Source organism: Pongo pygmaeus, chromosome 13, assembly GCF_028885625.2.
Source record: "Pongo pygmaeus isolate AG05252 chromosome 13, NHGRI_mPonPyg2-v2.0_pri, whole genome shotgun sequence".
Classification (NCBI taxonomy): domain Eukaryota; kingdom Metazoa; phylum Chordata; class Mammalia; order Primates; family Hominidae; genus Pongo; species Pongo pygmaeus.
In genome coordinates, this window is record NC_072386.2 from 94,623,759 (window position 1) to 94,650,227 (window position 26,469).

The following is a 26,469-nucleotide window of genomic DNA, read 5'->3' on the forward strand; positions in this document are numbered from 1 at the left end:
TTATATATCGTGAAACAAAAGCTCATCACTTTAATGGTACATGAAATCTGAAACTTTAGTCTCTAAGAGAGTAACTTTTATTAAGAATCTATTTTATGCCAGGCACTGCGTGAAGCACTTTAATTACAGCGCCATGTTTAATCCTCATGACAGCACTATGGTGCTAACATTTTTATTGCCACGCCTTGCCATGTAGTTTAGAGATCCAGAAATTGAAGGGCTCAAAGAAACTGCACAACTTGTTCAGCTTATACAGCTAGCTGAAACCAGGCTTCAACCCAGGTTTGCTTGTCTCTAAAGCCTGCCCTCTCCAATTTGAATCCTTGTATTTCTCATCACAGAGACAGCCCTATTTCAGAAAAACATATAAGCCACTAAAAACAATGAAAACAAGCTTTCCACTTGGATACATACAAACACACACATATAAATGGACATTTATTATGGACATGTGTGCACACACACACACACACATACATACACACATGTCTATATGAAACCTTGAATCCTAATAACCAAAACAATTCCTACATAATTAATTATTTTCAATAGTAAAATTTATTAGGAGAAATAATTCCTATGTAATCGTATCTTGGCAATTATGGAGAAGCATAGCTTTATGAAACGTAGTGACTTAATGTTACCAAATTGTAACTCATTTTCTCATTTCATTTGAAAAATAAAAAACTATTTATATTTGGTTGATGACTCAGAAATTCATTTGTTTAAAGTTTGGTAGATCTAAATTATTTTTCAGCAAGACAAATAACCTCTGTTAGAGAGTGCTATTTCTTGCTGTACCGTATCCTTTTTAAAAATATATATAGATTTTGAGATTTGCCCCAAAAGTAGATATTGTCTTTAAGGAAAGGATGCTAAGACCCAGTGAAGAAGAAAGAATTATACCAAAAGAAAAACGTAGCAACATGAGAAATTTATGGAGAAGGACATCATTTTCCCCTAGAAGCTTTGATGATGTGATGTGCAAATGACAGCCTTTGACCACCATTGGCAGGAGAAGTCTGTCCTTCCTGAAAAGCATCTAAGAGTGCTGAGTGGATATTTGCCTGCACAAAGGAATGTGACCATGTAAAATTATTTCTTTTTCAATCTGTGTCACCTATGTGCTACCTGAGGCTCTCATAAAAATAGATGAGAGAAAGATATTAAGATATAATGTACAAGAGTAGATATTTACTCATTTCAGCTCAGATGTGCTGAAGAATGTATTTTTAGTTGTTTTCCATAACTTAACTAATCACTAACTAGAACTATTGTTCAATCTGATGAATTTAGGACAGGAGTGTAGGACCAAATGAGAGGTAAGACTCTAAGAGAAGACCTCAGTGCCATTAGCACTCATGCATTTTAGATTTAAACAGTCTATTTATTGGTGAAGAAAGTAAATAATCAGTCAGCTCAAAGTGCAAACTCCCTACTAGGGATACCCTCTTCTCCTATCTGAGCAAGAATGGACTCTGACTCCTTCATGCAATGGAGGTGTGGATGTCTCTTCTGTGTGGGCTCCTAGTTGATTTAGTTCATCCTTTATATCTCTGGCACTGGCCTCTTTTCCTACAGCATTTGGGGATAGTAAAACTGGTAGTGCCTAGCATATGGGCATGGTCATCTCAACCACAGGATTCCTCAGATTCACCTGCTGCTCAGCACCCTTGAACCTCCCTAGTGTCCCCTGGATTTCCTTCTTGGATATTCTGTATGCTTCACAGCCTATGAGCAACTGAAAATACTACCTTTGCCATCAATCTAAATATGTCCCTCTGCACGTGCCATCATTATTCCCCTACCACATTGAATCAATTGCCACATAGGATGCAGGGCTTTTCTGGAAGGCTGGCAGTTCCCTCCCTAAACTAGGTCCCAGAGATGTCCAACACTTTCTCTAATCACTCCACCATCCTTACCACCCCGTGCCACCACCTTGAGTAGTGAGGGATCGAGTTACTTAATGTTCTTTCTACTTCATTTTCTCTAAAATACAAATTTTAAAAATGCTACGTCTAGATCTGTCACAGTGACTCACACCTGTAATCCCAGCACCTTGGGAGGCTGAGGCAGGAGGATCACTTGAAGCCAGGAGTTTGAGACTAGCCTGGGCAACATAGCAAGACTCCATGTCTATAGTATGTATTATGTATTTGCTACATAATAATACATATTATAACTGCTACAGATTTTATTGGCAAACATTTTTATACTTTCTTGTAATTTGTGTACCTTCCTTTTTGAATCTACATTTTATTTTATATTTAAGATATAACATAAACTACTTCATATCAGATAAATTATATTTCAAATAATATTCATAGTTTATAAAGTACACAAGGATATCTGAACCTCTATTTGTAAAAGGGACATTATAAGAAAAGGAAAATGGGGAGGAAAGATAAAAAAACTGCAGAGAGAGTGAATAGAATTATTTTCAGTATTCTAGAATAAGAAAATTGGATGCTATTTCACTCGTTCTAATAGTTTATATTGATGGAATATCATCTATACTATCTTAGCATGAGTAAACATCCCACCCAACAATATGTTTTATTTTTTCTCTCTTGTACATATTGTAATTTTTATTAGGTTAAGTTTGTATGAGACCTTCAGGTTAAATCTGAGAATAAAAGAAAAATTAATTGAATGTGGCTATTTATGGAACATAATCAAGAGCTTGTTGAATCTGAAAAGATAAACAGTACACTCATAATTTCTAGAACAGCTACATCTTTCACATAGCAACAACTGTCTCTCGTAAATTGGTTTAATTGTGAACGGTAGCTGGAAAGTTAAATTATAAAGCTAAATAGAATTCCAAGTGCTATTATTGATCAACAAATTAACACCAGATCCAATTTCTTCAAAAAGTTGTAATTAATCTTATTGCATTTAATTGCTGTCTTTTATTCATTATTAATCACTTGTAGTAAACCTGCCTTCACAAATGGGGAAGACTGCACCTTAATTCTACTAAGCAGCAGCAGAAAGGCACGCTCATTATCTGGGTCTCCAAACAAAAGCAAATAATTTTATCACGTGAATCAGGATCCAGATACACTATAAACAGGGCAAACTAGGGTTCCTTTACTGCTAATTACATACAGCTCTTTAATTATTGTAAATACCTTGGAGAATATATGCGAAGTGCACACGTATTTTGGACAGGGGCACAGTATCATCTGTGGTTTGAGGCAGAAAGAGAGGTGATGTTAAGAGGTACTGGAATTGACATATCACCGGAGTTAGCTTTTGGATGCAACCTAGGTGCACTTGGTTTTAATAAATGACATGTTAAGAAGTGAATTAAGTATGATTATGAACACTTGTTTCTTTCAGGTAGTCTAATGCCACCTTTGAGAAATAAGTGTTTTGTTGCTGTGGTTGAAAAGCAGATACTTAATAACAAAGAGTTATACATTGAGCAAATGTAGCAGCTCTGGCAAGATGGTAGACTCAGATAATATGAAAAAAACTTGCTAGTAACATCTAAAAATGCTGTATAAAACATAACTTTAAAAGAGATGAATTGCTGAGCTCAAAACAAAAAGAAAGAAGGAGTTGCTAGTTAACAGAAAAGAAGAAGAACTGAAAATCAGAATGTTAAGTGCATGGGCTGAACCACTGCATGGGGGCATGGGTATTAATGGCTAAATGGGATCAGGAGAGCCTCTGGGGCCAGCCAGGTAAAGAGTTAAAATTTCATCCTAATAGAATTGATAAGCAAGGTAATATGGGATTTTAAACAACAGTCTATTAATTCTGAGGGATACCACGTACATTTAGTGGCTCTTGTGTTAAAAGAAGAATTTAGAGGGGTGTTGACATGAATCTGATCCTTGAAAGATTAAACAGGACTTCTATAAGAAAATAAAGGAAAAAAGACAATCTGAGGCGAAAAAATTCTACCCATAAGCAAAGAGACATCAATCAATTGCCAAAAAGAAAACTCTTAGAGATGAAAGATTTCTAAGGTGCTAATGGTTCTGACATTCTGGGGCACTATAATTTAATGCTGAAATTATGGGTTTCTAACGGTGTATGAGAACTGTGAGGCTTCCGCTATTTTTCCATGCTCTCATCGTGAATACTTGAATACCTCCTTATCATTTCAAACAAATAGAACAATTTCCATTCAGGGGGTACGTTTTGTTTTTATTCCCTCAATTTCCTTTTGCTTGTGTTTACTATGTACCATTTCAGAGGTATTAAAATATTTAATGTTTGTATGAGCCTTCATGTGTATGCGCATGTTTTCATCCTGTTTTAGAGATGAGTAAACTGTAGCTCAACTAGAAACTGGGTTGCTGTCATTTTCAGCTCTGCTGGCAGCTGGTGGATCTTGCAATTCTAGAAAATAATTATTCCTTCCTGATATATTCAGTGGCACCATGGTATCCATGGGGGATTGGTTCCAGGGCCCCCACGAAAACCAAAATCCTCATATGCTCAAATCCTTTACATAAAATGGTGTAGTATTTACATATATCCTGTGCATATCCTCTCATATACTTTAAATCATCTCCAGGTTAATTATAATTCCCAATACAATGTAAATGATATGTAAATAGTTGTTATATTGTTTTTTCAAAATGTGTATTCTATTGTTATTTTTTATTGTTTGGAGTTTTTCCAAATATTTTTGATCCATAATTGGTTGAATCCACAAATGTAGAACCCTGCAGATACCGAGAGCTGACTGTAGTGAGATATGTTACGGATGTCTTTTTTTTTTTTTTAATTTTTTTGAGACGGAGTCTCGCTCTGTCGCCCAGGCTGGAGTGCAGTGGCGTGATCTCCGCTCACTGCAAGCTCCACCTCCCGGGTTCACACCATTCTCTTGCCTCAGCCTCTTGAGTAGCTGGGACTACAGGCGCCCACCACCACGCCTGGCTAGTTTTTTGTATTTTTAGTAGAGACGGGGTTTCACAGTGTTAGCCAGGATGGTCTCGATCTCCTGACCTCGTGATCCGCCCACCTCGGCCTCCTAAAGTGCTGAGATAACAGGCGTGAGCCACCGCGTCCAGCCGATATTTTATCAATGTCTTACTGAGAATGAAATGGATTCTTATCTCTGTAAGTTGAGACAAAGCTCCTATGAATACTTCGACCTTACAAGAGTGCATAATAACTACTGAAAGCTTTTCTAGAGCCATATGCTGCCATCACCAAGTCTACGTATGGAGGGAATGTGTGTGGAGAAGAAACAGCATTAATTACCATTTTTGCCAAGTGCAAGCAATAATTGCTAGCATGCAGAGATAAACAGTCATACAAAATAACAATTCAGAGTTACTGTCCTGATCCCAACCTGCATATTCAGAACCTCCTTGCTCAACTCCCGCAGTCCTGTTTCCACAAATATTTCCAGAAGAAATATTTGCCCATCAACATTCTATTCGTTGTAGTTACAGGCTGATATCCACCATGCTACTCTCTTGCTGTAGTTCCAGTTACTTTTTCTACCTCATTGATTATATTTCTTTCTAACAGGAATAATAACTAATATGTTTAGCACTGTGAAGTAAATACTCATATTTCTATTTTCAGATGAGTGTATTAAGGCACAAAATGCCTAAGTTTAATGGCTAAAGTTGCTGATTTATTAAGAAAAATACTAAATTTTGAAATTAGGGTTTCTCACTCCAAATTGCACTACAAAATACAACTTTTGTGGAAGTAACAATGTAAACATTTACTTCTGCCTCATCATTGCCTTATGCAGAAAAAGAAAAGAAAGTATCCAGCCCTGTTTCTGTTAATTGTCTTGTTCTTTCACTGGTGTTTTTCTCCTTATCCTACATAGTAAGAATCTAGTAATTTAATTTCACAACAGAATACAGCTGATGGATTTTTTGGGTCATTTTCACCTGGAAATAATATATACAAAATCACACAATTTTGTTCATGAAGTTTATCATCCAACAACAGACTATATTTACTCATAAGGCAAGTATATAAAACAAGTTCATATATTTCTTTTCTGTGAATGCCATTGATATTTCTTTTCTGTGAATGTCATTGATTGTAATAACAGACACAATCTGATCTCTGTAGGAGACTGTACTAAAGGTTTGTTGGCTCATTCCCTCCTATTAAACCTCCCTTTTTCTGCTCTTACTAAATGGCTATTGTAGGAGTAGACAGATCTTTGAGGTCTTTTCCTTACAGGTACTACATTTAGTTTTCTGTAGTGGACCCCAGCTGATCTGATATGTGCTAGCCCAAGTATACTTTATGAATTAACTCAGAATACTCTTAGGAGAGAACAGCACACAAAAAAGAATGGGCTCCATTCTATAGGGGAATGGTACAGGTTTAAGTGTGTCTTCCCAAAATTCATGTTAAAGCCCTAAGATCCAGTACCCAAGAATGTGACCTTATTTGGAAATTGGATTGATGCAGATTAGTTAGGATGAGATCATACTGAAATAGAAGGAACCTCTAATCCATTATGATTGTGTTCTTATAAAAAGGGTACATTTGAACACTAGAGACAAAGGCTCAGGGAGAATATCATATGAAGACTGGAGTTTTGCTGCTGCAACCCAAGAAATTTCTAGAAACCAGCAGAGAGACTTAGAACAGATTCTCCTCTAATGCTTTCAAAGGGATCATAGCCCAATGAACATCTTGATTTCAAACTTCTGGCCACCAGAAATGTGAGACAATACATTTCTGTTGTTCTAAGCCACCCAGTTTGTGGTACTTTGTCATAGAATCCATAGAAAACAAATATAGGATGTATAAGGGAGTTGATTACTAGAGTTTCTTTCTGGGCATATAGATGGTGCCTGGAAATGTGTCAATTATTCTAATTTGTTTGTAGGCCAGATAAATCTCTCTCTCTTTTTTTTTTTAGATGGAGTTTTGCTCTTGTCGCCCAGGCTGGAGTGCAGTGGTGTGATCTCGGCTCACTGCAACCTCTGCCTCTCAGGTTCAAGTGAATCTCCTGCCTCAGCCTCCCGAATAGATGGGATTACAGGTACCCACCACCACATTTGGCTAGTTTTTGTATTTTTAGTAGAGACAGGGTTTCACCATGTTGGCCAGGCTAGTCTTGAACTCTTGACCTCAGGTGATCCACCCACCTTGGCCTCCCAAAGTGCTAGGATTACAAGCATGAGCCACCACGCCCAGTCCAAAAGTGTTCTTTAAATCAGACTTTTTATGATGATAAAAACATAATGGCTAATAGAATATTGACTTATTCTATGACACGACAATGATAAAAGTGAAATTTCATTAAGTGTTTTTTATATGCCAGGCACTATGTGAAGCTCTATATGTGCTATGCCTTTTAACCCTTTCGAGAACTCAAAGATGTAGTATAAATTTTATTCCTGTTTTAGAAGCAAGTAAACCTAATTTCCGCTAAAAATTGCTGGCAGTGAATTAAAACCAAGTCTATCTGATGCCAAAGTTTATGCTCTTAACAACTTTACTAGAATTAATATGAATCACAAAATGTTTAGCAATAAACATCATAAATATAATTGCAGTCATGTCTTACATTAACTTTAATTTTCTCTTCTCTAGAATGTTTATAAAGCTTTAGCCATAATTGGCCAGCCTGAGATCACTTTGTGATCCATTTTCCAGTTTATACCGTGTGCTATCCATGGCATCTAGCACAAGGCCTAGCTCATGGTAAATCTCAAAATGCAATAAATGAATTCAGATTTAGATGAAGTATTATAATCATTTTTTATACATCTACAGAGACAGTGAAAAGGAATATTTATTCAGCACTTCCTGTATGAATATTTATTCTGCACTTCCTGTATGTTAGTTACAGTACTGAAGATGTAAAGAGAAGAAATAGTCACTGCCGTCATTGTCCTTCATTTTGGAGCTGCATTGACCATTATAATAACCAGTAGATACATGTGGTTATCAAGTACTTGAAAAGTGGCCACCTCAAATTGAGATGTGCTCTAAGTGCAAAATGCACACTGGTTTCAAAGACTTTGTTTTATTAAAAAAAAATTCCAATAATGTATTATGTTAACAACAGGTTAAATAATATTTTGGACAAGCTAGATTAAATAAAATTTATTATTAAAATTATTATATTTTATTATGAAAATTAAGTTTACCTGTTTCTTTTTTACTTTTTTTGACATGGCTACCAGAAAATGTAAATTTTACATATGGCTTATATTATATTTCTATTGGGCAGTGATGTTCTAGAGGACAGGAGAGACACCTTAATGGATAATTGTAATCAAGGCTAAAATTTCTGATTCAGATATGCAAAAATCCTATGGTAACACGAAAGAAGGACTTCCAAATCAGAAAGCAGAGTTCAGTAGGACTCCCTGTAGAAAATAACATTTGCTACAAAATTAGCCAGGGCTTGCTGGAGAGCAGCTGTAATCCCAGCTACTCAGGAGTCTGAGGCAGGAGAATCACTTGAAATTGATTGCACCCAGGAGGCGGAGGTTGCAGTGAGCCAAGATTGGCGCCACTGTACTCCAGCTTGGGTGACAGAGGGAACTCCATCTCAAGAAGACAGAGAGAAGGAAGGAAGGGAGGGAGGGGAGGGGAGGGGAGTAAAGGGAGGAAAGGGAGGAAGAAAGGAAGAAAAAAGAAAGTGATATTTGCATTTTTGTCTTCTTTCCTTCCTGCTTTCTTGCTTTCTCTCGTTTCCATTTGTTCCTTATACATTATACCAGCTTTTTCCCCCATAAACCTTCCTATTTAAGTACAAATATATACATAAAATTGAACAAATCGTAACACCACTGCTGATAAATTCCTTCAAAGGGCCTATACCTCTGTAACCAGCACCTAGACCAAGAAATGGAAAACATAATGTCCTAGAAGTTCCCCATGCTTCCCAGTGTCCACACCACCAAAAGCAAACAATTTCATTGACTTCTCACACCAGAGATTAGTTTGGCATATCAATAAAATTGTGCATCATGTATAACCCTCTTTTTTTGACAGTGGTCCAGCCGTTGGACATCAGCTATACCATCCTTTTGTTTAAATAAAAGTGAACAATCTAGAATCACCAACATATATGAGAGAGAAAGAGAGCAGTACTAAGGAGAAAAAACAAACAAACAAAAGTTTTTAAGGGAACAAAATAATTTACAGAAAAGAGAGGTAATGATGTCATATTCCACTAATAGAATTATCATAAGGAGAAAACAGGGAAAACTAAGAGGAGGAAATTATCAAAAGCACAATGGAAGAAAATTTCCCAGAACTAGAGGACACGAGTCTTAAGACTGAAAAGGCCCATCAAGTGTTCAGTCCAATAAATGAATAAAGATATACACATAGCCTTAACTTTTTAAAACTGTAGGCTATCAAAGATAAAGAGATGACTCTAAAAGCATCCAGAGAAAAATGACAAGTCACTTATAAAGGGATAAGAAACAGTGGCTTCAGTTTGGCATCAGCAAAAGTGGATGTCTACTAGAGAATGATGTAATAGTGATGTCTAAAAGTTCTGAAGAAAAGTTATTTTCCACCTAGAAAGTTATTATATTATTATTATTATTATTCAACCAATAATACTTTCAGGCACACAAGGAATTTAAACTTTATCTATCATTAACATTTTGTAGAAGGTTATTTGATTGAATTCTATAAAAGAAGAGAGTAAATCAATACATTGGAAGATTAGGTAATCCAGGAAAGAGTAAATTCATTATAGGAAAGCAAAGCAAAGAAATCCCCTATTTGCAGCTTATTGGCAGACCTAGAAGACAAATAATCTAGGCTGTGACAAAATGATGATGTGCTGTTAAGAAAAAAAAAAAAAAACAAGAAACAAACCTCCCAAAACAGAAACAACCTAATATAATAAAAGTATGACTAAAAATGGAAAGTAATTAAGAATGTTATAAAGACAAATAATATAAAGATAAAACAAAGTCATCATTCAAATATTAAGCAAATTGAAATTTGATAAGATTTTAAGCAATTATTTGGAGGTAAGAAATAGTAATCCATTGGGTCTGATGCTAGTAACAGTCTCCCATATGTAGTACAGAGGTCATGATATTGGTTTCAAAGAGAAGAAAAGTAATGCTAACACACTCCATGGCCTGATTATACTCACACAATTTTAAAATAACTCAGGCAATGTCTTCTAACTTTTAGAGTCAACCTACAAACAAAGCAAAGAAGTCTAGGATCTGGTTGCAAAACAGAATATGAATATTAACTGACAATATAAAAATAAAAGTGAAGCTGATGTAAGTTGAGAAGTGATAGCTGGAAGAGGTCTGGGTTGGATGTAAGTAGAGGAAAGAGGAGGGATGTTAATGTCTTCCAATTAGAAAGCAAGAAACCAAGGGAGACTGATGAAAATTGATGGAAACAATTACATATATCATTAATAAAATAATTAAAATAACAACATGATTATCTAGCAGAGAGAAGGAAGGTAGAGGATGGATATAGGATAATTGACCTAAAACCTCATCATTCATATTGAAGAGGCAGTTGAGTTATTTATATATTAATACAAATTATAGTAACTAACTATAGCTGACTAGCAGAAAAGAAGTTTGTTAAAAGAGTATTAGGATACAGGAATAACTGAGGAGATAGTAATATAACCGAGTTTGGGATTCCAGGAACAATGTCTAATACCACAAAGCAAAACTAATCTAATAAGGAAATTTCTATCGTGGTGACTGCCTCACTGAATACTATGGAAAACCAGCATTACTGATGCCTTCAAAGCTCCCCACTCCATTCTACTGCTGTGCCAACCCACACAGCTGAAAAACTGATGCCCATTTATTCAAGTGACTTCCTTCCAGATCAAGCTTTCATACTGCTGAGTCAGACCGGATAAAATGAAGTCACGTATTTGTCCCCTAGCACATCCCATGCCTGCAAAGGCTGGGGGGACTGAGATTTCTTATTTTTATCTTGTACGATTCTTATGCCTGGAAGTTCACCAGACACAGTAAGGGTATCTTAAGGTGTTGCACAATCAGAAAATTGAAAAAATGCAGTCAAAAGTTGATTTTTTTTTTTTTTTTGAGACGGAGTTTCGCTCTTGTCGCCCAGGCTGGAGTGCAGTGGTGCGATCAATCTCTGCTCACTGCAACCTCCACCTCCCAGGTTCAAGCAGTTCTCCTGCCTCAGCCTCCTTAGTAGCTGAGATTATAGGTGCCCGCAACCACGCCTGGCTAATTTTTTGTATTTTTAGTGGAGACAGGGTTTCACCATGTTGGGCAGGCTGGTCTCAAACTCCTGACCTCAGGTGATCCACCCGCCTCGGCCTCCCAAAGTACTGGGATTACAAGTGCGAGCCACCACGCCTGGCCAAAAGTTGATAAATTAAAAACAACAACAACAACAACAACAAAAAACAAAAGAAAAACAGAGTATAAGCAGATAAGCTTTGAGATAGGTACCAGGAGAAATAAAAAGCAGACATAATATAAACAGCTTGCATCCAGGATAGTGAAAAATAGGGTAGAAAGGAGAGTAACAGATGACTTTTTGTAAGAAGCTCTTCAACTGAACTTGTCATGGCCACCAGACTTGCATTTGATAACAGTAAAAATTGAAAAAAAAAGTAAAGATGAGGACACATGCTTAGAAAGGTAAACTAGTACATGATGGAGTTGGAAATGAAACCAAGTTTTTCCTTTAAATACTCATGGGGTATGATTTAACTTAATGTGACAGATAAGGTGGAGTTTAAGCAGAGCTCTTCAATGCTAAATGATTTCTTAATTTTAGAGAATACTGAGAAAGCCTGCGTTTGTGTGAGAGCCTGAAGAAACAATGGTGACAGGGAATTACAGAGTTTGAAATAAAAACAAAAGCCCAGACATTTTCAGTTTTAAAGAAAATGTCAACTAGGATAAATAAATATAGAGTTCTGAGGAAATTGTCAGTGGAGGTATGAGCTAAGCAACCTTGTGAAGGAGAGTTTCTACAGCTAGGATTGCTGTCTCTTCTGGCTGGACTTTCTGTCTGTTCTGGAGAGCAGTTGACTCACGGCAGACATTTTGTTTGGTTGAGCCTTCGATGGGACAAGGTTCATGATATACTGGTAAGCAGGTATTTTGAATACCATCTTCTGTGTTTGGAATCATTTAGCTTTTAAGTAGCATATTCATATTATAATGATTTATTGATATATAACCTACAGTTAAGGGTAAAAATCTTTGGTATATAGCAATATTAATTTTTACATATATAAACAACCACATAACCACCATTCATATCAAGATTTTGAATATTTCCAGTATCTCAGAAGTATCCTCATGCCCCTCCCAGTCAGTACCCCTTAAAGGTAACCACTACTCTGACCATTACTGTAGATGAGTTTTCTGGCTTTTGAACTTTGTATAAATGCAACCATACACCAAAGAACTTTGGCGTCTGACTTCATTCACTTATCATATCTGTGAGATTAATTAGTGTTATTGCATGTATTAGTAGTTCATTCGTTTTTATTGCTGTGTAATAGTCCACTCTCTGGGTACACCCGAATCAATTTATCTATTGTTGATGGATATTTGGATGGTTTCCAGTTTTTGCCTATTATAAACAAAGCTGTTATGAACATTCTTGTACAAGCCTTATTGTGTTGGATATTTATCCAGGGGTAGAATTTCTGTGTCACAGGGTATATGTATGTTTAGCTTTGATAGTCACATGTACATATATTGTGTCACTGCCTTCTTCAAAATAATATACCCCTTTCTCACTGATATTCTCTCTTCTAGGTTCACATCAAATTAATAAACTTTCTTATGTTATCATCCACATAGAACTTTCTTTTTATATATTTGGCTCTCTATTCCCTTTTCCCCCTTTTGCTTTCCCCTCCACTCTTTAACTTCTATTTTTTCCAACATCCATGTTTTCTTGCTATGAAAAAGTAAAAATAATCATTTCCTGCCTTTTTGCCCTATTTTTACAATGAGGCAAGTTTTTCAGTGATGAGTTGAACTATTATACAAATGGTTGAATGTCTGGCTAGAACCTTTTATAATTTGTGAATTTTATAATAAAGCAAGGATGTTGTCCTGTTGTCAACATTCACTCTTAATGGTAAAGAAAGCCCTTGGGACATAAATTCAAGGTGTAGGATTTCTTTTAGGTAACATTTTTCTATTTACATATTGAAAACCTATAAACATTGGGTTTTGACATTAGAAAATGTATATATTTTAAAATATTAAAACATAAATATTATTTATTAACTATAAATAATTTTTTAGATTAAAATTGGACATCAAATCCTTACGTGATTACATCTAGATTGGTATTTATTATTAAAAGGAGCTCTTTCCCAATGCACTCCTAATCATTATTTTATATATCTAATGGTGGTGGCAGGGAGGTGAAAGGCTGGAGGCATTTTGACAGGTACTGGTGACATTGGGAGGTAGAGTCATAGGAAAGACAGAAAGACAAACAACATTCTTTCAAGCCTCCCAGTCCTCTAAGGTGAAATAGAGTTGGAGACTTCGAGTAAGCCAGTAGAGCTCACAGAAAGTTTGGGAATCTGTTCTGCATGGCTCCATTAGGACTGAGCAGGAAGATATGTTTGTAGATATACTTCTGAGACTATTGCTCTGGGATTCATGTAAAGGTAACACTTAATGGTGCTACATAGCAAATCTTGGGTATACTTTAGGATGAGAGATTTCATTTCAGCTCTGGCTACAAGCTGGAAATGACTCTTCCTCCCCCAAATTATTTAAAGCCATCTCCCCATTATAACAAGTATACATGAGAAAGGACTGCTATGCCAGAGAAGATCAGTAGTTAGGACAATGGTTGATGTCTTCTACAGAACATGCTGGAGGAAAGCAAATCTCTTTAAAAGTCAACTTGTAAATGTTCAGAATGAAGGAAAACACTACTGTAAGCAAGTACACAGGAAAAAGACTAAGACTAAGAACTCACTTTCATGGGCTTAGAAACAATGTAAATTATATTGAACAAAGTAAGTTATTGTTACCTCACATACTGTATTAAATGCAAAACAAATTAATGAAAATACCTCTTTTATTTTGCACTTATATCAACTGCATTGGTAATTGTTATTTTAGACTGCAGTTTTTGTCTTGCTTTTATGTTGGAATTTGGATCTGTGTCATCTTACATTTGTATCATTAATCTTGCAATTAAAATATGTAATATGAGAACTTTTAAGAAATTGTTTTGTTTGGCTTTCTTGTTTTGATAATTTGCAATAGAGAATAAACAGTGTTCACAAACCCCAGTAACTGTACCACTAGTTCAGAAGTTCCCTCTGCTTGGCTAATTGCTATCAACATTTTAGAGTTAATACTGAATTTAAATTTTCCTATAATCAGAGTCTATTACTAGATATCATTTTGAAAAATAAAAATGGAGGTAATAAATATGAAAATTTTCATTTTTTAATAATTTATTTTATTTTTGTAGATTCAAGGGTTTGTTTCCCCAGGTTTGTTGCATGGATTTATTGTGTAATGGTGAGGTTTGGGCTTCATTCTACCAAAAAGGTAATTTTTCAACGCTTAGCAGCCCCTCCTACCCGCCTCACTTTTGGAATCCCCAGTGTCTATTATTTCCTTCTGTATTTCCATGTGTACTCGTTGTTTAGCTGCCACTTATAGATGAGAACATGTGGTATTTGATTTTTTGGTTCTGAGTTATTTCACTTTGGATAATGGCCTCTAGTTCCATCCATGTTGCTGCAAAAAACATGATTTCATTGTTTCCATGGCTGTGTAGTATTCCGTGGTTTATCTATATCACATTTTCTTTATCTGATCATATATTCATGGACACTTAGGTTGATTCCGTGGCTTCGCAATTGTGAATAGTGTAGTGATAGACATATAAGTGCAGTGTATTTTTGATATAATGACTTCTTTGAGTAGATCCCCAGTAGCATAGTAGAATTGCTAGATTAAACGGTAGATCTACTTTTAGTTATTTGAAAAATCTCCATAATGTTTTCCATCTAGGTGTACTAATTTACATTCCCACCAACAATGTATAAGCATTCCCTTTTCTCCTCATTCTCACCAACATCTGTTACTTCTTGACTTTTTAATAGTGGCCATTCTGACCGGTGTGAGATGGTATCTCATTGTGGTTTTAATTTGCATCTCTGATGATTAGTGATGTTGAATATTTTTTATATGTTTGTTGGCTGCTTGTATGTCTTCTTTTGAGAAGTGTCTGTTCATGTCTTTTGCCCACTTTTTAATGGGATTATTTGTTTTGTTCTTATTGAGTTGTTTTAGTTCCTTGTAGATTCTGGATATTATTTCTTTGCTGGCTGCATAGTTTACAAATAATTTCTCTCATTTTGTAGGTTGTGTGTTTACTCTTGATTATTTCTTGTGCTGTACTGAAGCTCTTTAGTTCAATTAAGTCCCATTTGTCTATTTTTGTTTTTATTGTGTTTGATTTTGAGGACTTGGTCATAAATTCTTTGCCTAGGCCAATGTCCAGAAGAGTTTTCCTTAGGTTTCTTTTTAGGACTTTTATAGTTTCAGGTCTTGCATTTAATCCTTTATTCAATCTCAAGTTAATTTTTGTATATGGTGGAGATAGAGGTCTAGCTTCATTCTTCTGCATATGGCTATCCAATTTTCCCAGCATCCTTTATTAAATAGGGGTGTCCTTCCTCCATGGTATATTTTTGTCAGCTTGTTGAAGATCAGTTGGTTGTAGGCATGTGGCTTTATTTCTGGTCTCTATTCTGTTCCATTAATCTATGTGTCTATTTCTTTACCAGTACCATGCTGTTTTGGTTACTATAGCCTTGTAGTATAGTTTGAAGTCAAATAATGTGATAACTCCAGCTTTGTTCTTTTTACTTCAGGATTGCTTTGGCTATTCAGGCCCTTTTTTTTGGTTCTATAAAAGTTTTAGGAAGTTTTTTCTAATTCTGTGAAAACTGACATCGGTAATTTAATAGGAATTTCATTGAATTGTATATTGCTTTGAGCAGCATGGTCATTTTCACAATATTGAGTTTTCAAATCTATGAGCATGGGATTTTTTCAATTTCTTTGTGCTATCAGTGATTTTTTTTTTTTCAGTGTTTTGTAGGTTGTCCTTGTAGAGATCTTGACTCCTGGGTTAACTGTATTCCTAGATATTTTACTCTTTGTGGTTATTGTAAATGGAATTGAGTTCTTGATTTGGCTGTCAACTTGAAGAAAGTCATTTTCTTAATGGCAAAATCATTAAGTATTTTCAAAGAAGATTCATAGTATTTATTTCAAAAAAAGTTAGAATACTTTCTCTATGCCATAATTCAATAATGGCTGTTTTTTTTTTCTTTTGGAGATGGAGTCTTGCTCTGTTACCCAGGCTGGAGTGCAGTGGTACAATCTCAGCTCACTACAACCTCCGTCTCCTGGGTTCAAGTGATTCTCCTACCTCAGCCTCCAGAGTAGCTGGGATTACAGGCCCATGCCACCACATCCAGCTAATTTTGTATTTTTTGTAGAGACAGGGTTTCACCATGTTGGCCAGGCTGATCTCAAACTTCTGACCTTAGGTGATCCACCTGCCTCGACCTCCAAAGTGCTAGGATTACAAGCATGAGCCACCACGCCCAGCCCAATAATGGCATTTTTAAGAAAGCTTCCATTATTAAAAATCACATAAAAAAAGATTCAGTAAAAGAAAAGTTTAGAACTAGAAGTTTTCAGGATTATAATTGCCAGTAGCTTCAGAATAATGCAAGTAAAACAAATTTGATTCCTTAATTACATAATCAATATCATAGCTTATTCAAGCTATGAAAACTCGCAGGAGAAATTCCTATACTTCAAAAAGCATCTGGCCACTCTTCCTTCTCATTCCCTTGCATTCCCATTTTCCTTTGATAGACAGCTAATGAAGCTTGCCCAGACCCATCTTTTACAAAGAACAGAATATAGTAAACTCAATATATTAGCAACATTCTAGGTGTTATATGCATATGAAACGTTTTACTTTCTTGCCTCTATGAGCTGAGACAGGACTAAAACTAATAAGATAATTTATATTTGAAACAGTGAAGTTCTTGGTTTGAGCTTTATATCAGTCCATATCAGAATCCAGGCCTGTCCGGCTTTGTTTAGTAGACTAATAGGGCAGCCCACCAGGAGTCTATTTGCATAGGGACCAGAAGGTGCTAGGGTGCAGGAATCAGTCAGGAGAATGAATAAAATGGAATACATTCAAGCAATGGATTATAATTCCAGTTAAAATAAACAATATGTATCAACGTGGATGCATCTCAAAAATTCAACACTGAGCATAAAAAAGCACGTTGAAAAGGACAGAGCAGAAGTATGATGCTAGTTGTTTAAAATTTAAAAACAAAATACTACATATTGTTTATGGACTTTTCTAAACAATAATACATGTTGTTTATATTTTTTAAAATTATGGCCTAGTAAAGTAAATACCCATTTTAAGAGAGTGATTTTCTCTAAGCACAAGTGCAAACTGGATGGGAGGAATGAGATATCAAATATATCTATAGTTATCCCAGCCATTAGGAAAAAAAACCTGGAAAAAAGTCATAGTTTTTTTAAAATCACAGATTTAAAGCATATCATTTCCTCAGTGAGTACTAACAATCTTAATAATGTAGGTCTCTAAACAGTCAGGCAAAGTACAATAATTAAGGTCATTGGCTGTTTGGCACAACAGCTTAAAGGTCTAAAGGCAAAGCAAATGCAATGAAAGCAAAATACATGTTTGAAAGGAAAATATCTTGGGCCCTCAAAATCACTAAGGAAAATTCAATCTGGAAACTTCTTAGGGCAAACCTGCCCCCCATTCTATTCAAAGCTGTCCCTCTGCTCACTGAGATACAGGCATATCTGATTGCCTCCTTTGGAAAGGCTAATCAGAAACTCAAAAGAATACAACCCTTTTTGTCTCACCCATCTGTGACCTGGAAGCTCCCTCCCTACTTCCAGTCTTCCTGCCTTTGCTTCAGGTTGTCCCGCCTTTTCAGACCAAACCAATGTACTTCTTACATATATTGTTCGATGTCTCATGTTTCCCTAAAATGTATAAAACCAAGCTGTGCCCCAACCACCTTGGGCACATGTTATCAGGACTTCCTGAGGCTGTGTCCCGGGCATGTCCTCAACCTTGGCAAAATAAACTTTCTAAATTAACTGAGACCTTTCTCAGACTTTCTGGGTTCACACATGGGAACCAAAATGTTTTTAACTTTTCTGAACGACTTTGAAAAATACAAAACACTCATTGCTAATATGATTGAATATTGAGGGGTAATTTAAAATTATTGCAGAGGTAGATTAGATAAAATGCCCCTGGGGTTGTTTGTGAATTTTAATAGAATTTAGAGATGAAATAAATGTAGAAATGATCTAGTCCTATGGTGTGCCTTGACACTTAGGAATTTAAAAAGTAAGTAATGGAGATGAGGGTGGGAGAAGAATGAAGCAGTTTATTAAATTTTTGCAACAAACCAAAAAGCTGAACGAAATTTTTCACTTGAAACTGTCTTTGCAAAATTATACCAGTGAGATAAATCTAACATAACTTACTTTATGTTGCTTCTAACTCCACAAGTGTAGAAAGTAGAAAAGTTCCTCTTCAAAGCTCGTCTTGGTTTAACAATAAAATATCAGACACTAGGAATAATAGCTTCTTACTCTAAAGCCTCCTATCAACTATTAGTTCTTACACTTTAGCCCAGTTAATTGCTTTGGCTTACTCAGGCATATCTGGACAGGCCCAGGCAAGTCTTAGCTCATAGCTTATGCCCCTTCCTTATTTGGAAATGTTATTGCTTCCTTAAACTTTTCATAAGCAACTTCCCCTTCTTCTTTGTTCTCCCTTGCACTTACCTATTTAGGAAAGTTTTAGGCTGTTAGCAAATTGGGTATCAGTTTAGACTGTGAGGTCCAGCTCCAGCCAATAGATGCAGAACACAGCAGTAAGGACGACCCAGATGCATAAGGGATAAATATGTTTGTTTTTCCTTTGTTCAGTGTACTCTTATGGCAAGACTGCTCTGAGTGTACCCTTTCTGCAGAAAGTAAAAATGGCCTCACTGAGAAAATTAAATTCATGTTCAAGTGCCATTTCTTTGCGGCACTGGGGAACAAGCATTTTGCATTTCTAACAACAAGCTAATGATTTTTGCTCATTTCTGTGATAGGCCAAGTTAACTATGGGAGGAATTTAACTGACAGTTTATCTGAGGAATTTAGTTTATAGTTTAACTGTAAGCCAAGGTGGATAATAGTCATTTTCCAAAGGTAATGCCCTCCTTATTTAGGGACTGAAACTGCCTCTGTAAAACAAATAAAAACCCACAAGGTTAAAATTATAGTAGTTGGCCTGGATGCTGTTAAGATACAGGAATAGTTAAATAGTAACCAGTCATTGTTTCATAGCTTGCTTTAACTTCCCCAGTTGTGAAACCTAAGACTGGTCATTACAATATTTTTCAGACTTTGCATTGTGATGAACCATCTGATTCCACAGGGACTGGCGACTTCTACCCAGGAACTGACTTAGTGCATGAAGACAGTTTTGGCATCCCTGTGATTTCATCACCAGCCCTGCCAATCAGTAGAACCCCTTTCCTAGCCTTCTGCCCACCAAACAATTCTTAAGAACCCAAGTCTCCAAATTCTAGGGGAGGTGGATTTGAGAAATATCTCCTATGATTCTCACTCACCTGCCTTGCAATTATTAAATTCTTTCTTTGCTGCAACACCTGCTGTCTCCAGGTATTGTTTATTTCTGAGCAGCCAGCAAGAAAACGCCAACGAGGTTGTAATACATTCACCTATGAAAATAAATTTCCACTTTTCTTTGATTTTGCCTGAAATTATAGTAATTCTATGTGGTATTACTGATTAGCTCATGCTAATTAAAAGATCAATTTATTTATATTTGATTAATAAACTTTAAGGAAATGATTGTTCTATAACACAGTGTCTATTGCAATAAAAATTTTCAAAACATTGATTTATATAAAAAGTAAGAGAAAAGGCTCTTGGTAATAAAAAGGTTGAGAAAATGTACATAGTGTAGTAACTTTTCAGAAGCTGGAAATCTAGAAGTTTGAATGGTCAGGTCTCATAGCTGGGGAAGAGGAGAGAGTCACTGGTTTTCTAGTCCAGGGCACTTTTCATGCTAATATATTATTGTCTTTGTTGTTGAAAGAGAAAATGAGACAGAAATTTCCTAGACTGACAAGAATTTCAAGTAATAAATAACTGTAAATGCAGTATTTCCAAAAAGAAACAAATTGGTAGAGATGTGGTTACTTATCACCTGGGAAAGGCTATATAAGATAGTTACAGAGAAAGCAAAATTGAAAGGAAAGTAACATTTATTGAGTACTTACTTTGTATACATGATGATTCTTCTAATACTTTTACCTTAACTCTCTCAATTTATTATTATTATTCTCATTTCACAAATGAGAAATATAAAGTTCACCAGGATTAAGCAGTTTGCTTGTTATCATGTGGGAAGTTCTGAGCCAGAATTTGAAGTCAGGTCTCTTTCCATACCTTCGTGGATGGTGAATGAGCCAAGGTTGTTAAGATAACACGGCCTCAATCATTTTTTTTTTTTTAGCTAATTTGTTCCGTGGACTCTTTTTGAGCAGTCTGATGAAGACTACAGAGTCGTTTTCAGAATTATGCTTTTATGTGCATACAATAAGATTATGTTTATATTACTTTATACATCATTTTATGCATACATAATTCCTACAAAGGAATGAGCCCCTAGAAGAAAAAAATGAAAGGAATGGTGGTCTCTATGAGAAGGTAAGAATCAGAATTTCTCCAAAATATTTTAAAAATAAAAGTGAGGAAATGTGAAAGGAAAATAAATCTTGGGGCCCCAAAAATCACTAAGCTAAAGGAAGAAGTCAAGCTGGGAACTGCTTAGGACAAACCTGCCTCCCATTCTATTCAAAGTCATGCCTCTGCTCACCAAAATGAATGCATATCCAATTGCCTCCTTTGGGAAAGCTCATCAGAATCTCAAAAGAATGCAACCATTCGTCTCTCACCTACCTGTGACCTGGAGCCCCCTCCCTGCTTAAGTTGTCCTGCTTTTCCAAGAGGAACCAATGTACATCTTACACATATTGATTGATGTCTCATATCTTCCTGAAATATATAAAACCAAGCTGTGCCCCGGCCACCTTGGGGCACATTTTGCCAGAACTTTCTGAGGCTGTGTCATGGGTCCATGTTTTCTGTGATACCTTACTTTGTTGTAATATGAATAGACTCCCTTAGCTAAGAAAGCCAGACGGACTCCATTTGGCTCCTTCATTTGCAAGACATCAAGGGCTCCTTACCCACCCCCTTCCTCAAGGACTTAACTTGTGCAAGCTGACTCCCAGCACATCAAAGAGCGCAATTAACTGATAAGGTACTGTGGTAAGCTATGTCCACAGTTCCCAGGAATTCGCCTGGGTGATAGTACCCTAACCCTCCACGTTTGTGTCGGGTAGATAGCATCCAGAGCCCCCACACCTATAACCTTGTGATTAATTTAAAGCCCCTGCACATGGAACTGTTTGTTTTCCTGTAACCATTTGTCTTTTTAACTTTTGTTTTGCCTGTTTTTACTTCTGTGAGATTGCTTCAGCTCGATTCCCCCTCCCCTTTCCAAACCAAAGTATAAAAGAAAACCTAGCCCCTTCTTTGGGGCCGAGAGAATTTTGAGCGCTAGCCAACTCTCAGTCACTGGCTAATAAAGGACTCCTGAGTTAGTCTCAAAGTGTGGCGTTTCCCTATGACTCGCTTGGTTACAACATCTCAATCTTGACAAAATAAACTTTGTAAATTAACTGAGACCTGTCTCAGATATTCAGGTTCATCTTTCTCAGTGACAGGATCTGATGGGGAAACTGAAATATCATAAGCCCCAGAAATGTATGCATATGTGCTGTAGTAAATTAAATCTAGAGTAATCCCCATGAGACCTTCACTCAACTCCCCACCAACTCACTCCCCCAGCTTTCATCTCAATGTTCTACTTTGGTCCTTTTTTGTATCCTGGACATTTTGCCATCAGAACAGTTAACACTTTATATGGAATCTATTTCTTTAAAAATGTGCCTTTCCCACTAAAATGGGAAACTCTCAAGGGCAAAGATGATTATTTATTTGCCTGTGTATCTGGGTGCCTACCACAGTACTTAACCCATATCAGACACACAATACATATATTTTTAATTAGTCTGTATTTGTTCAGTTTATTTTTCCATCAAAACAAACTCCCTGAACAATAATCCTTTAATATTGCCTGTTATATATTTTATACCCACTAAAGACATTACATTAGGAACCCTCAGGGATGGAGTTCAGAGAGTCTACAAGATCCCTGGGTACATGCACAAAATGTACCCAGGTGTATATAAAAGGAAAAGTATCTTTTTCAGCAATGCCCCCTCATGAATAGAGCATTCTGAGCATCTCTTACTCAACTGCTGGTGGGAATGTTACACATATACTTAGACATTGTTGACAAGATGAAGGTTCAAACTCACACGGAGCAGAATAAAAGATGGTAGCAGTTTATTTTCGAGAAGCAATTGGATATCTTAATCATGTCATTCTTGAATGGCCACTGTTACTTTTTCCATAATAAAATGTCTAATTGCTTTGGGTTCCAGTCTCCATTTTCAAGCTGGTCGGGGGCATTAGTGTCTGCCTCCATTAGCCTTTGCTGGAAGTTATTTGTATGATACTTTTGGTGCCAGCTGCATTACAAAAATGTTGATGGCCAGTATTTTGGCCCATGATAATTGCATGCTTTCAATGGTAGAACTGCCAAGCTGTTAATTAGCTTGATGTAAGGACTACATATCCACTTTTTATTCTCATTTTGATCTCCCAGCATTATCTTCTTCGTAAGTAGATCTCTGCAAAAGTGTTTGAAAAGTGCTTGTTTTCACAAAACAATCATGCTATATTAGTGAGTTATGAACAGATGCCTGTTAAGAGAGCTGATTTAGTCCATTACTCAAAGCATGAACCAAAACATCATTGGTGCACAGAGAATTTATGGGAAGTCCACTTTTGCCACGCTCTGACAACAGCACAGCAAATCAAGGTAGTACTCTGGGACTAAAACAATTTCACTATTCATGGAACTTTGATATCTAATGGTTTCTTGATTAGCAGAGAAAAGCTACACATATCAAAAATCAAGTCTAATAGAGAAAAGGAAGCTAAGCTGCTTATGACCACACTGCAGACTTACTGATTTTTCTTTTGTTTCCATTTGTCTATTTTAAGATGTTGACAGTGTTAGGTAAAAGTTTGACCATACAACCCTGCCTCACATGGGATTAGGATTTCTAATGCATGTCCCTTCTTTTATCACCCATTTTACTGATAGATTGTAAGATTCTGGACTGAGTTTGCCAAGTTGGCTGCTAGGCAAATAATCATTAAAATTGAAAATGGCTCTGACAGAAGAGTCTTTGAGCACATTTGAAACTCAGAGATGGCTGGAGCTGCCACATGGTGTGATAGCCTCTATTCTGAAGGAGACAATCTATACAGCATAATGCCTAAAGTAGGTAACAATGAATGCTATATATTATATTTTATAAAATAATCCTCATCAATGATTATGAAAATAGAAATAACAATGATAATATGGTTGTCATTGATTAAAAAAAAGAGAGTGTAATGCCTGATTCTCAGATTTAATTGTTGTTAGATTTCATGGCAGAGAGCGTTGTACAGTATAGTCAAGTGGTTTTGGACATAAAGGATGTCAGTAGTCTTGAGTTATAGACCTGTTTATCACACTCATTTCTATGGCCATAAGAAAGTCAAATAATTTCTCTGGGTGTCCGTTTTGTCAATCACAAAACAGGGATAGGAATGAGGATTAACTGTAACTGGACACAAGGAAGCTTATGGGAGTGATAGAAATGCTCTAAAAGTGAATTGTGGTCATCATTGCGCAACTTGGTCCATTTACTAAAATGTATTGAATTATACACTTCAAATGGGTAAATTTTATGGCATGTAAATTATCTCAGTGAATTTGTTAAAAAGATGAAGGTGGTTTGTTCATTCTTTCACCAAAGGTACGACATATTCTATTGTCAAAAAACTCACAATCTGAAGTAGGAGATAAACAAATCAATTTGCAGTTATTATTAAACAAATACATTTGCAATTATTATTTCTTTCCCCACAATATAACATTTATTTGGTGCCAGGCACAGTTCTTTGTTTGGCCAACTCTTCATTCTTAAGCATATATTTCTAGCTCCTTTGAAAGTCCTTTCCTGAACGTTTAAGGTTGTTGCCTGCCTTTCCTCTGTAACTATCATTAACACCTTGTGTTTTTACACACATTACCATTGAGAAGCCCCTGATTATCTGCACATCTTCTATGAGAAGGGAAATAGATCATCAGAGGTCACATATCCATTAAGTGGTGGAGCTGAGGTTCAGACCCAAGCCTTTTTGGCTCCAGAGTATGTGTCTTCATAGCCAGTACCCCAGCGTCTTCTCATTTATTAATTATGTTTTATATCATCTCTGTTTTATCAATTCACCTATCTTTTTGGTTCCTATTTCAGGATCATTTGCTTTTACTTTTATTTCACCTTTGTTTCTGTATTTTTGTTGTGCACTTTTCTGAAATTCTTGTATTTAAAAAATATTAATTTCTTAATTCACTTTTTTTCTGATTTGGCAATTAAAGCTTGTAAGGTAATTTACTTATCTTTCAGTGTAGGTTGGCCACAATTTTAAGTTTTAATATAGAGTTAATTGTGATTAATTTGATGAGTAGTATCCGCAGTGAGACATAAACATATAGTCACAACTCTCCATTTTGTATCTTTTATTGGCATCATGAGCAGATTTTATATTATTTTGTATTACTAAAATTCAGTTCAGTTTTATATATATTAGGTCATTCTAATGGAAACTTGGTAGGAAGAAGAGTAAAATACATCAACTCAAATAATGATTTTGTGAAAGTGACAGAACATATCAACATAAGGAGAAGAACCTTTCATGGAAAAGGGCATGCAAAACTATTCAAAATAAATTGTGTTTAGTATGTTCTAGCTTGCTGTATGAAATTGATAGGAGTATCTATGAAATAAGATTTTTTTGAGGGAAAACATGCAAGTTATTCAAAATAAATTCTGATCACATTCTAGATCAGTGTTCTGCAGGTGTTTTCTGCAAAGAGACAAATTGTGAATATTTTCAACTTTGTGAGCCATATGGTCTCTGTAGCAGCTACTCAACTCTGCCCTTGTAGCAGGAAAGCAGCTATAGAAAATAAGCAAACAGTTGTGGCTATGTTCCAATATAACATTATTTACCATAATAGGGAAATAAGATTTGACCCGAAGGCATAGTTTAATAGCCTTGTTCTAGATTATTATATATGCAAGTGACATGAATATTAACAAATGAAAGAATATTTGAGGGAGGGGAAGGGCACAAAATTATTCCAAATAAGTGAGTGCTGATTCTGTTCAATTCATTTCCCTTTGAATTGATGGGACTCTAGGACTTTGAATCCACTGACATTGAAAGATTTGCTTCCCACTTAACTCCCTGACCATGAAAGAATACCAGCAATGTCATTTGCATCTTTAGTGAAGCCTGAAAAATTTATGACATTGGGAAAAAAGTACATTCCTTAGAAAAAAGTGGGGCAAACTCAGCTTTGAGCAGAAATAGTACTGACCATTCTGAATGGAAGATAGAACCTAAGAAGGGCAAGTAGGAAATATTGTCTGTATTGAAACTAATAACTGGATTCACAGACAATAGTTGGTTAGTTAGAGGAAAGAAGATTCAAGGATATGAACCCCTGCCTCTCTTGTTTCTGTATTTCTAACCAAATATGGCTTCTGTTTCATCAACTGTCGCGGTGAAGTGCCCATTCCCAAGTAAGCAGGTGACTTTAAAATGTTTGGATATTATCTAAGCTATACCGAATTCATATGGACACCAAGGTAGTCATATGAGGGTAGAGTTCACTGACCCCCATATTTCACATCTTCCATCTATTTTCTTAACAATATATCTTGACACTATTTATGATGCTGCAGAGGTGTAGCCTGATTGAAATGTGGATCCATGCTTGGTTTGATGTCGCTGTTAGTACACTCTGAGCAAGTGTGATAAATAGGTTTTGTGTTTCCTTAGGTGCCTCTCCATGTAAATTGATGACTGCTGCCCAGGGGATTGATCTGGGCCTGAAAACACAAAGAGAGATTAGTTTAAGTGTGACAAGGCCGTAATCTGTAACAGGGAATGTCTATCATACTCACAAAAGAGAACCACAGTGCCAGGAAGACCCTCTCTGCTTGGCAAAGGTCTCCTGCTCTGTGGCTGATAGTTCAGGTCTCCTTAGCTCAACTCCACTTGTTCCCTCCAAAAAACTCTTTTTTATTCAAATTTGACAAAATAATTACTGTTACCATTTGGCTTTGAATGACTCAAT

The 26,469-nt window shown here is 36.1% G+C and overlaps 1 long non-coding RNA gene across 1 annotated transcript in view; it reads right to left on the reverse strand.

Moving 5' to 3' along the window:
* Positions 1–18,632, reverse strand: part of LOC129043746 (uncharacterized) — a 96,929-nt gene extending 78,297 nt beyond the window's left edge. The window contains exon 1 of the long non-coding RNA XR_008504512.1: positions 18,534–18,632. This is a non-coding gene — a long non-coding RNA (uncharacterized LOC129043746). The remainder of the gene's footprint in view (positions 1–18,533) is intronic.
* Between the last annotated feature and the right edge of the window lie 7,837 nt (positions 18,633–26,469).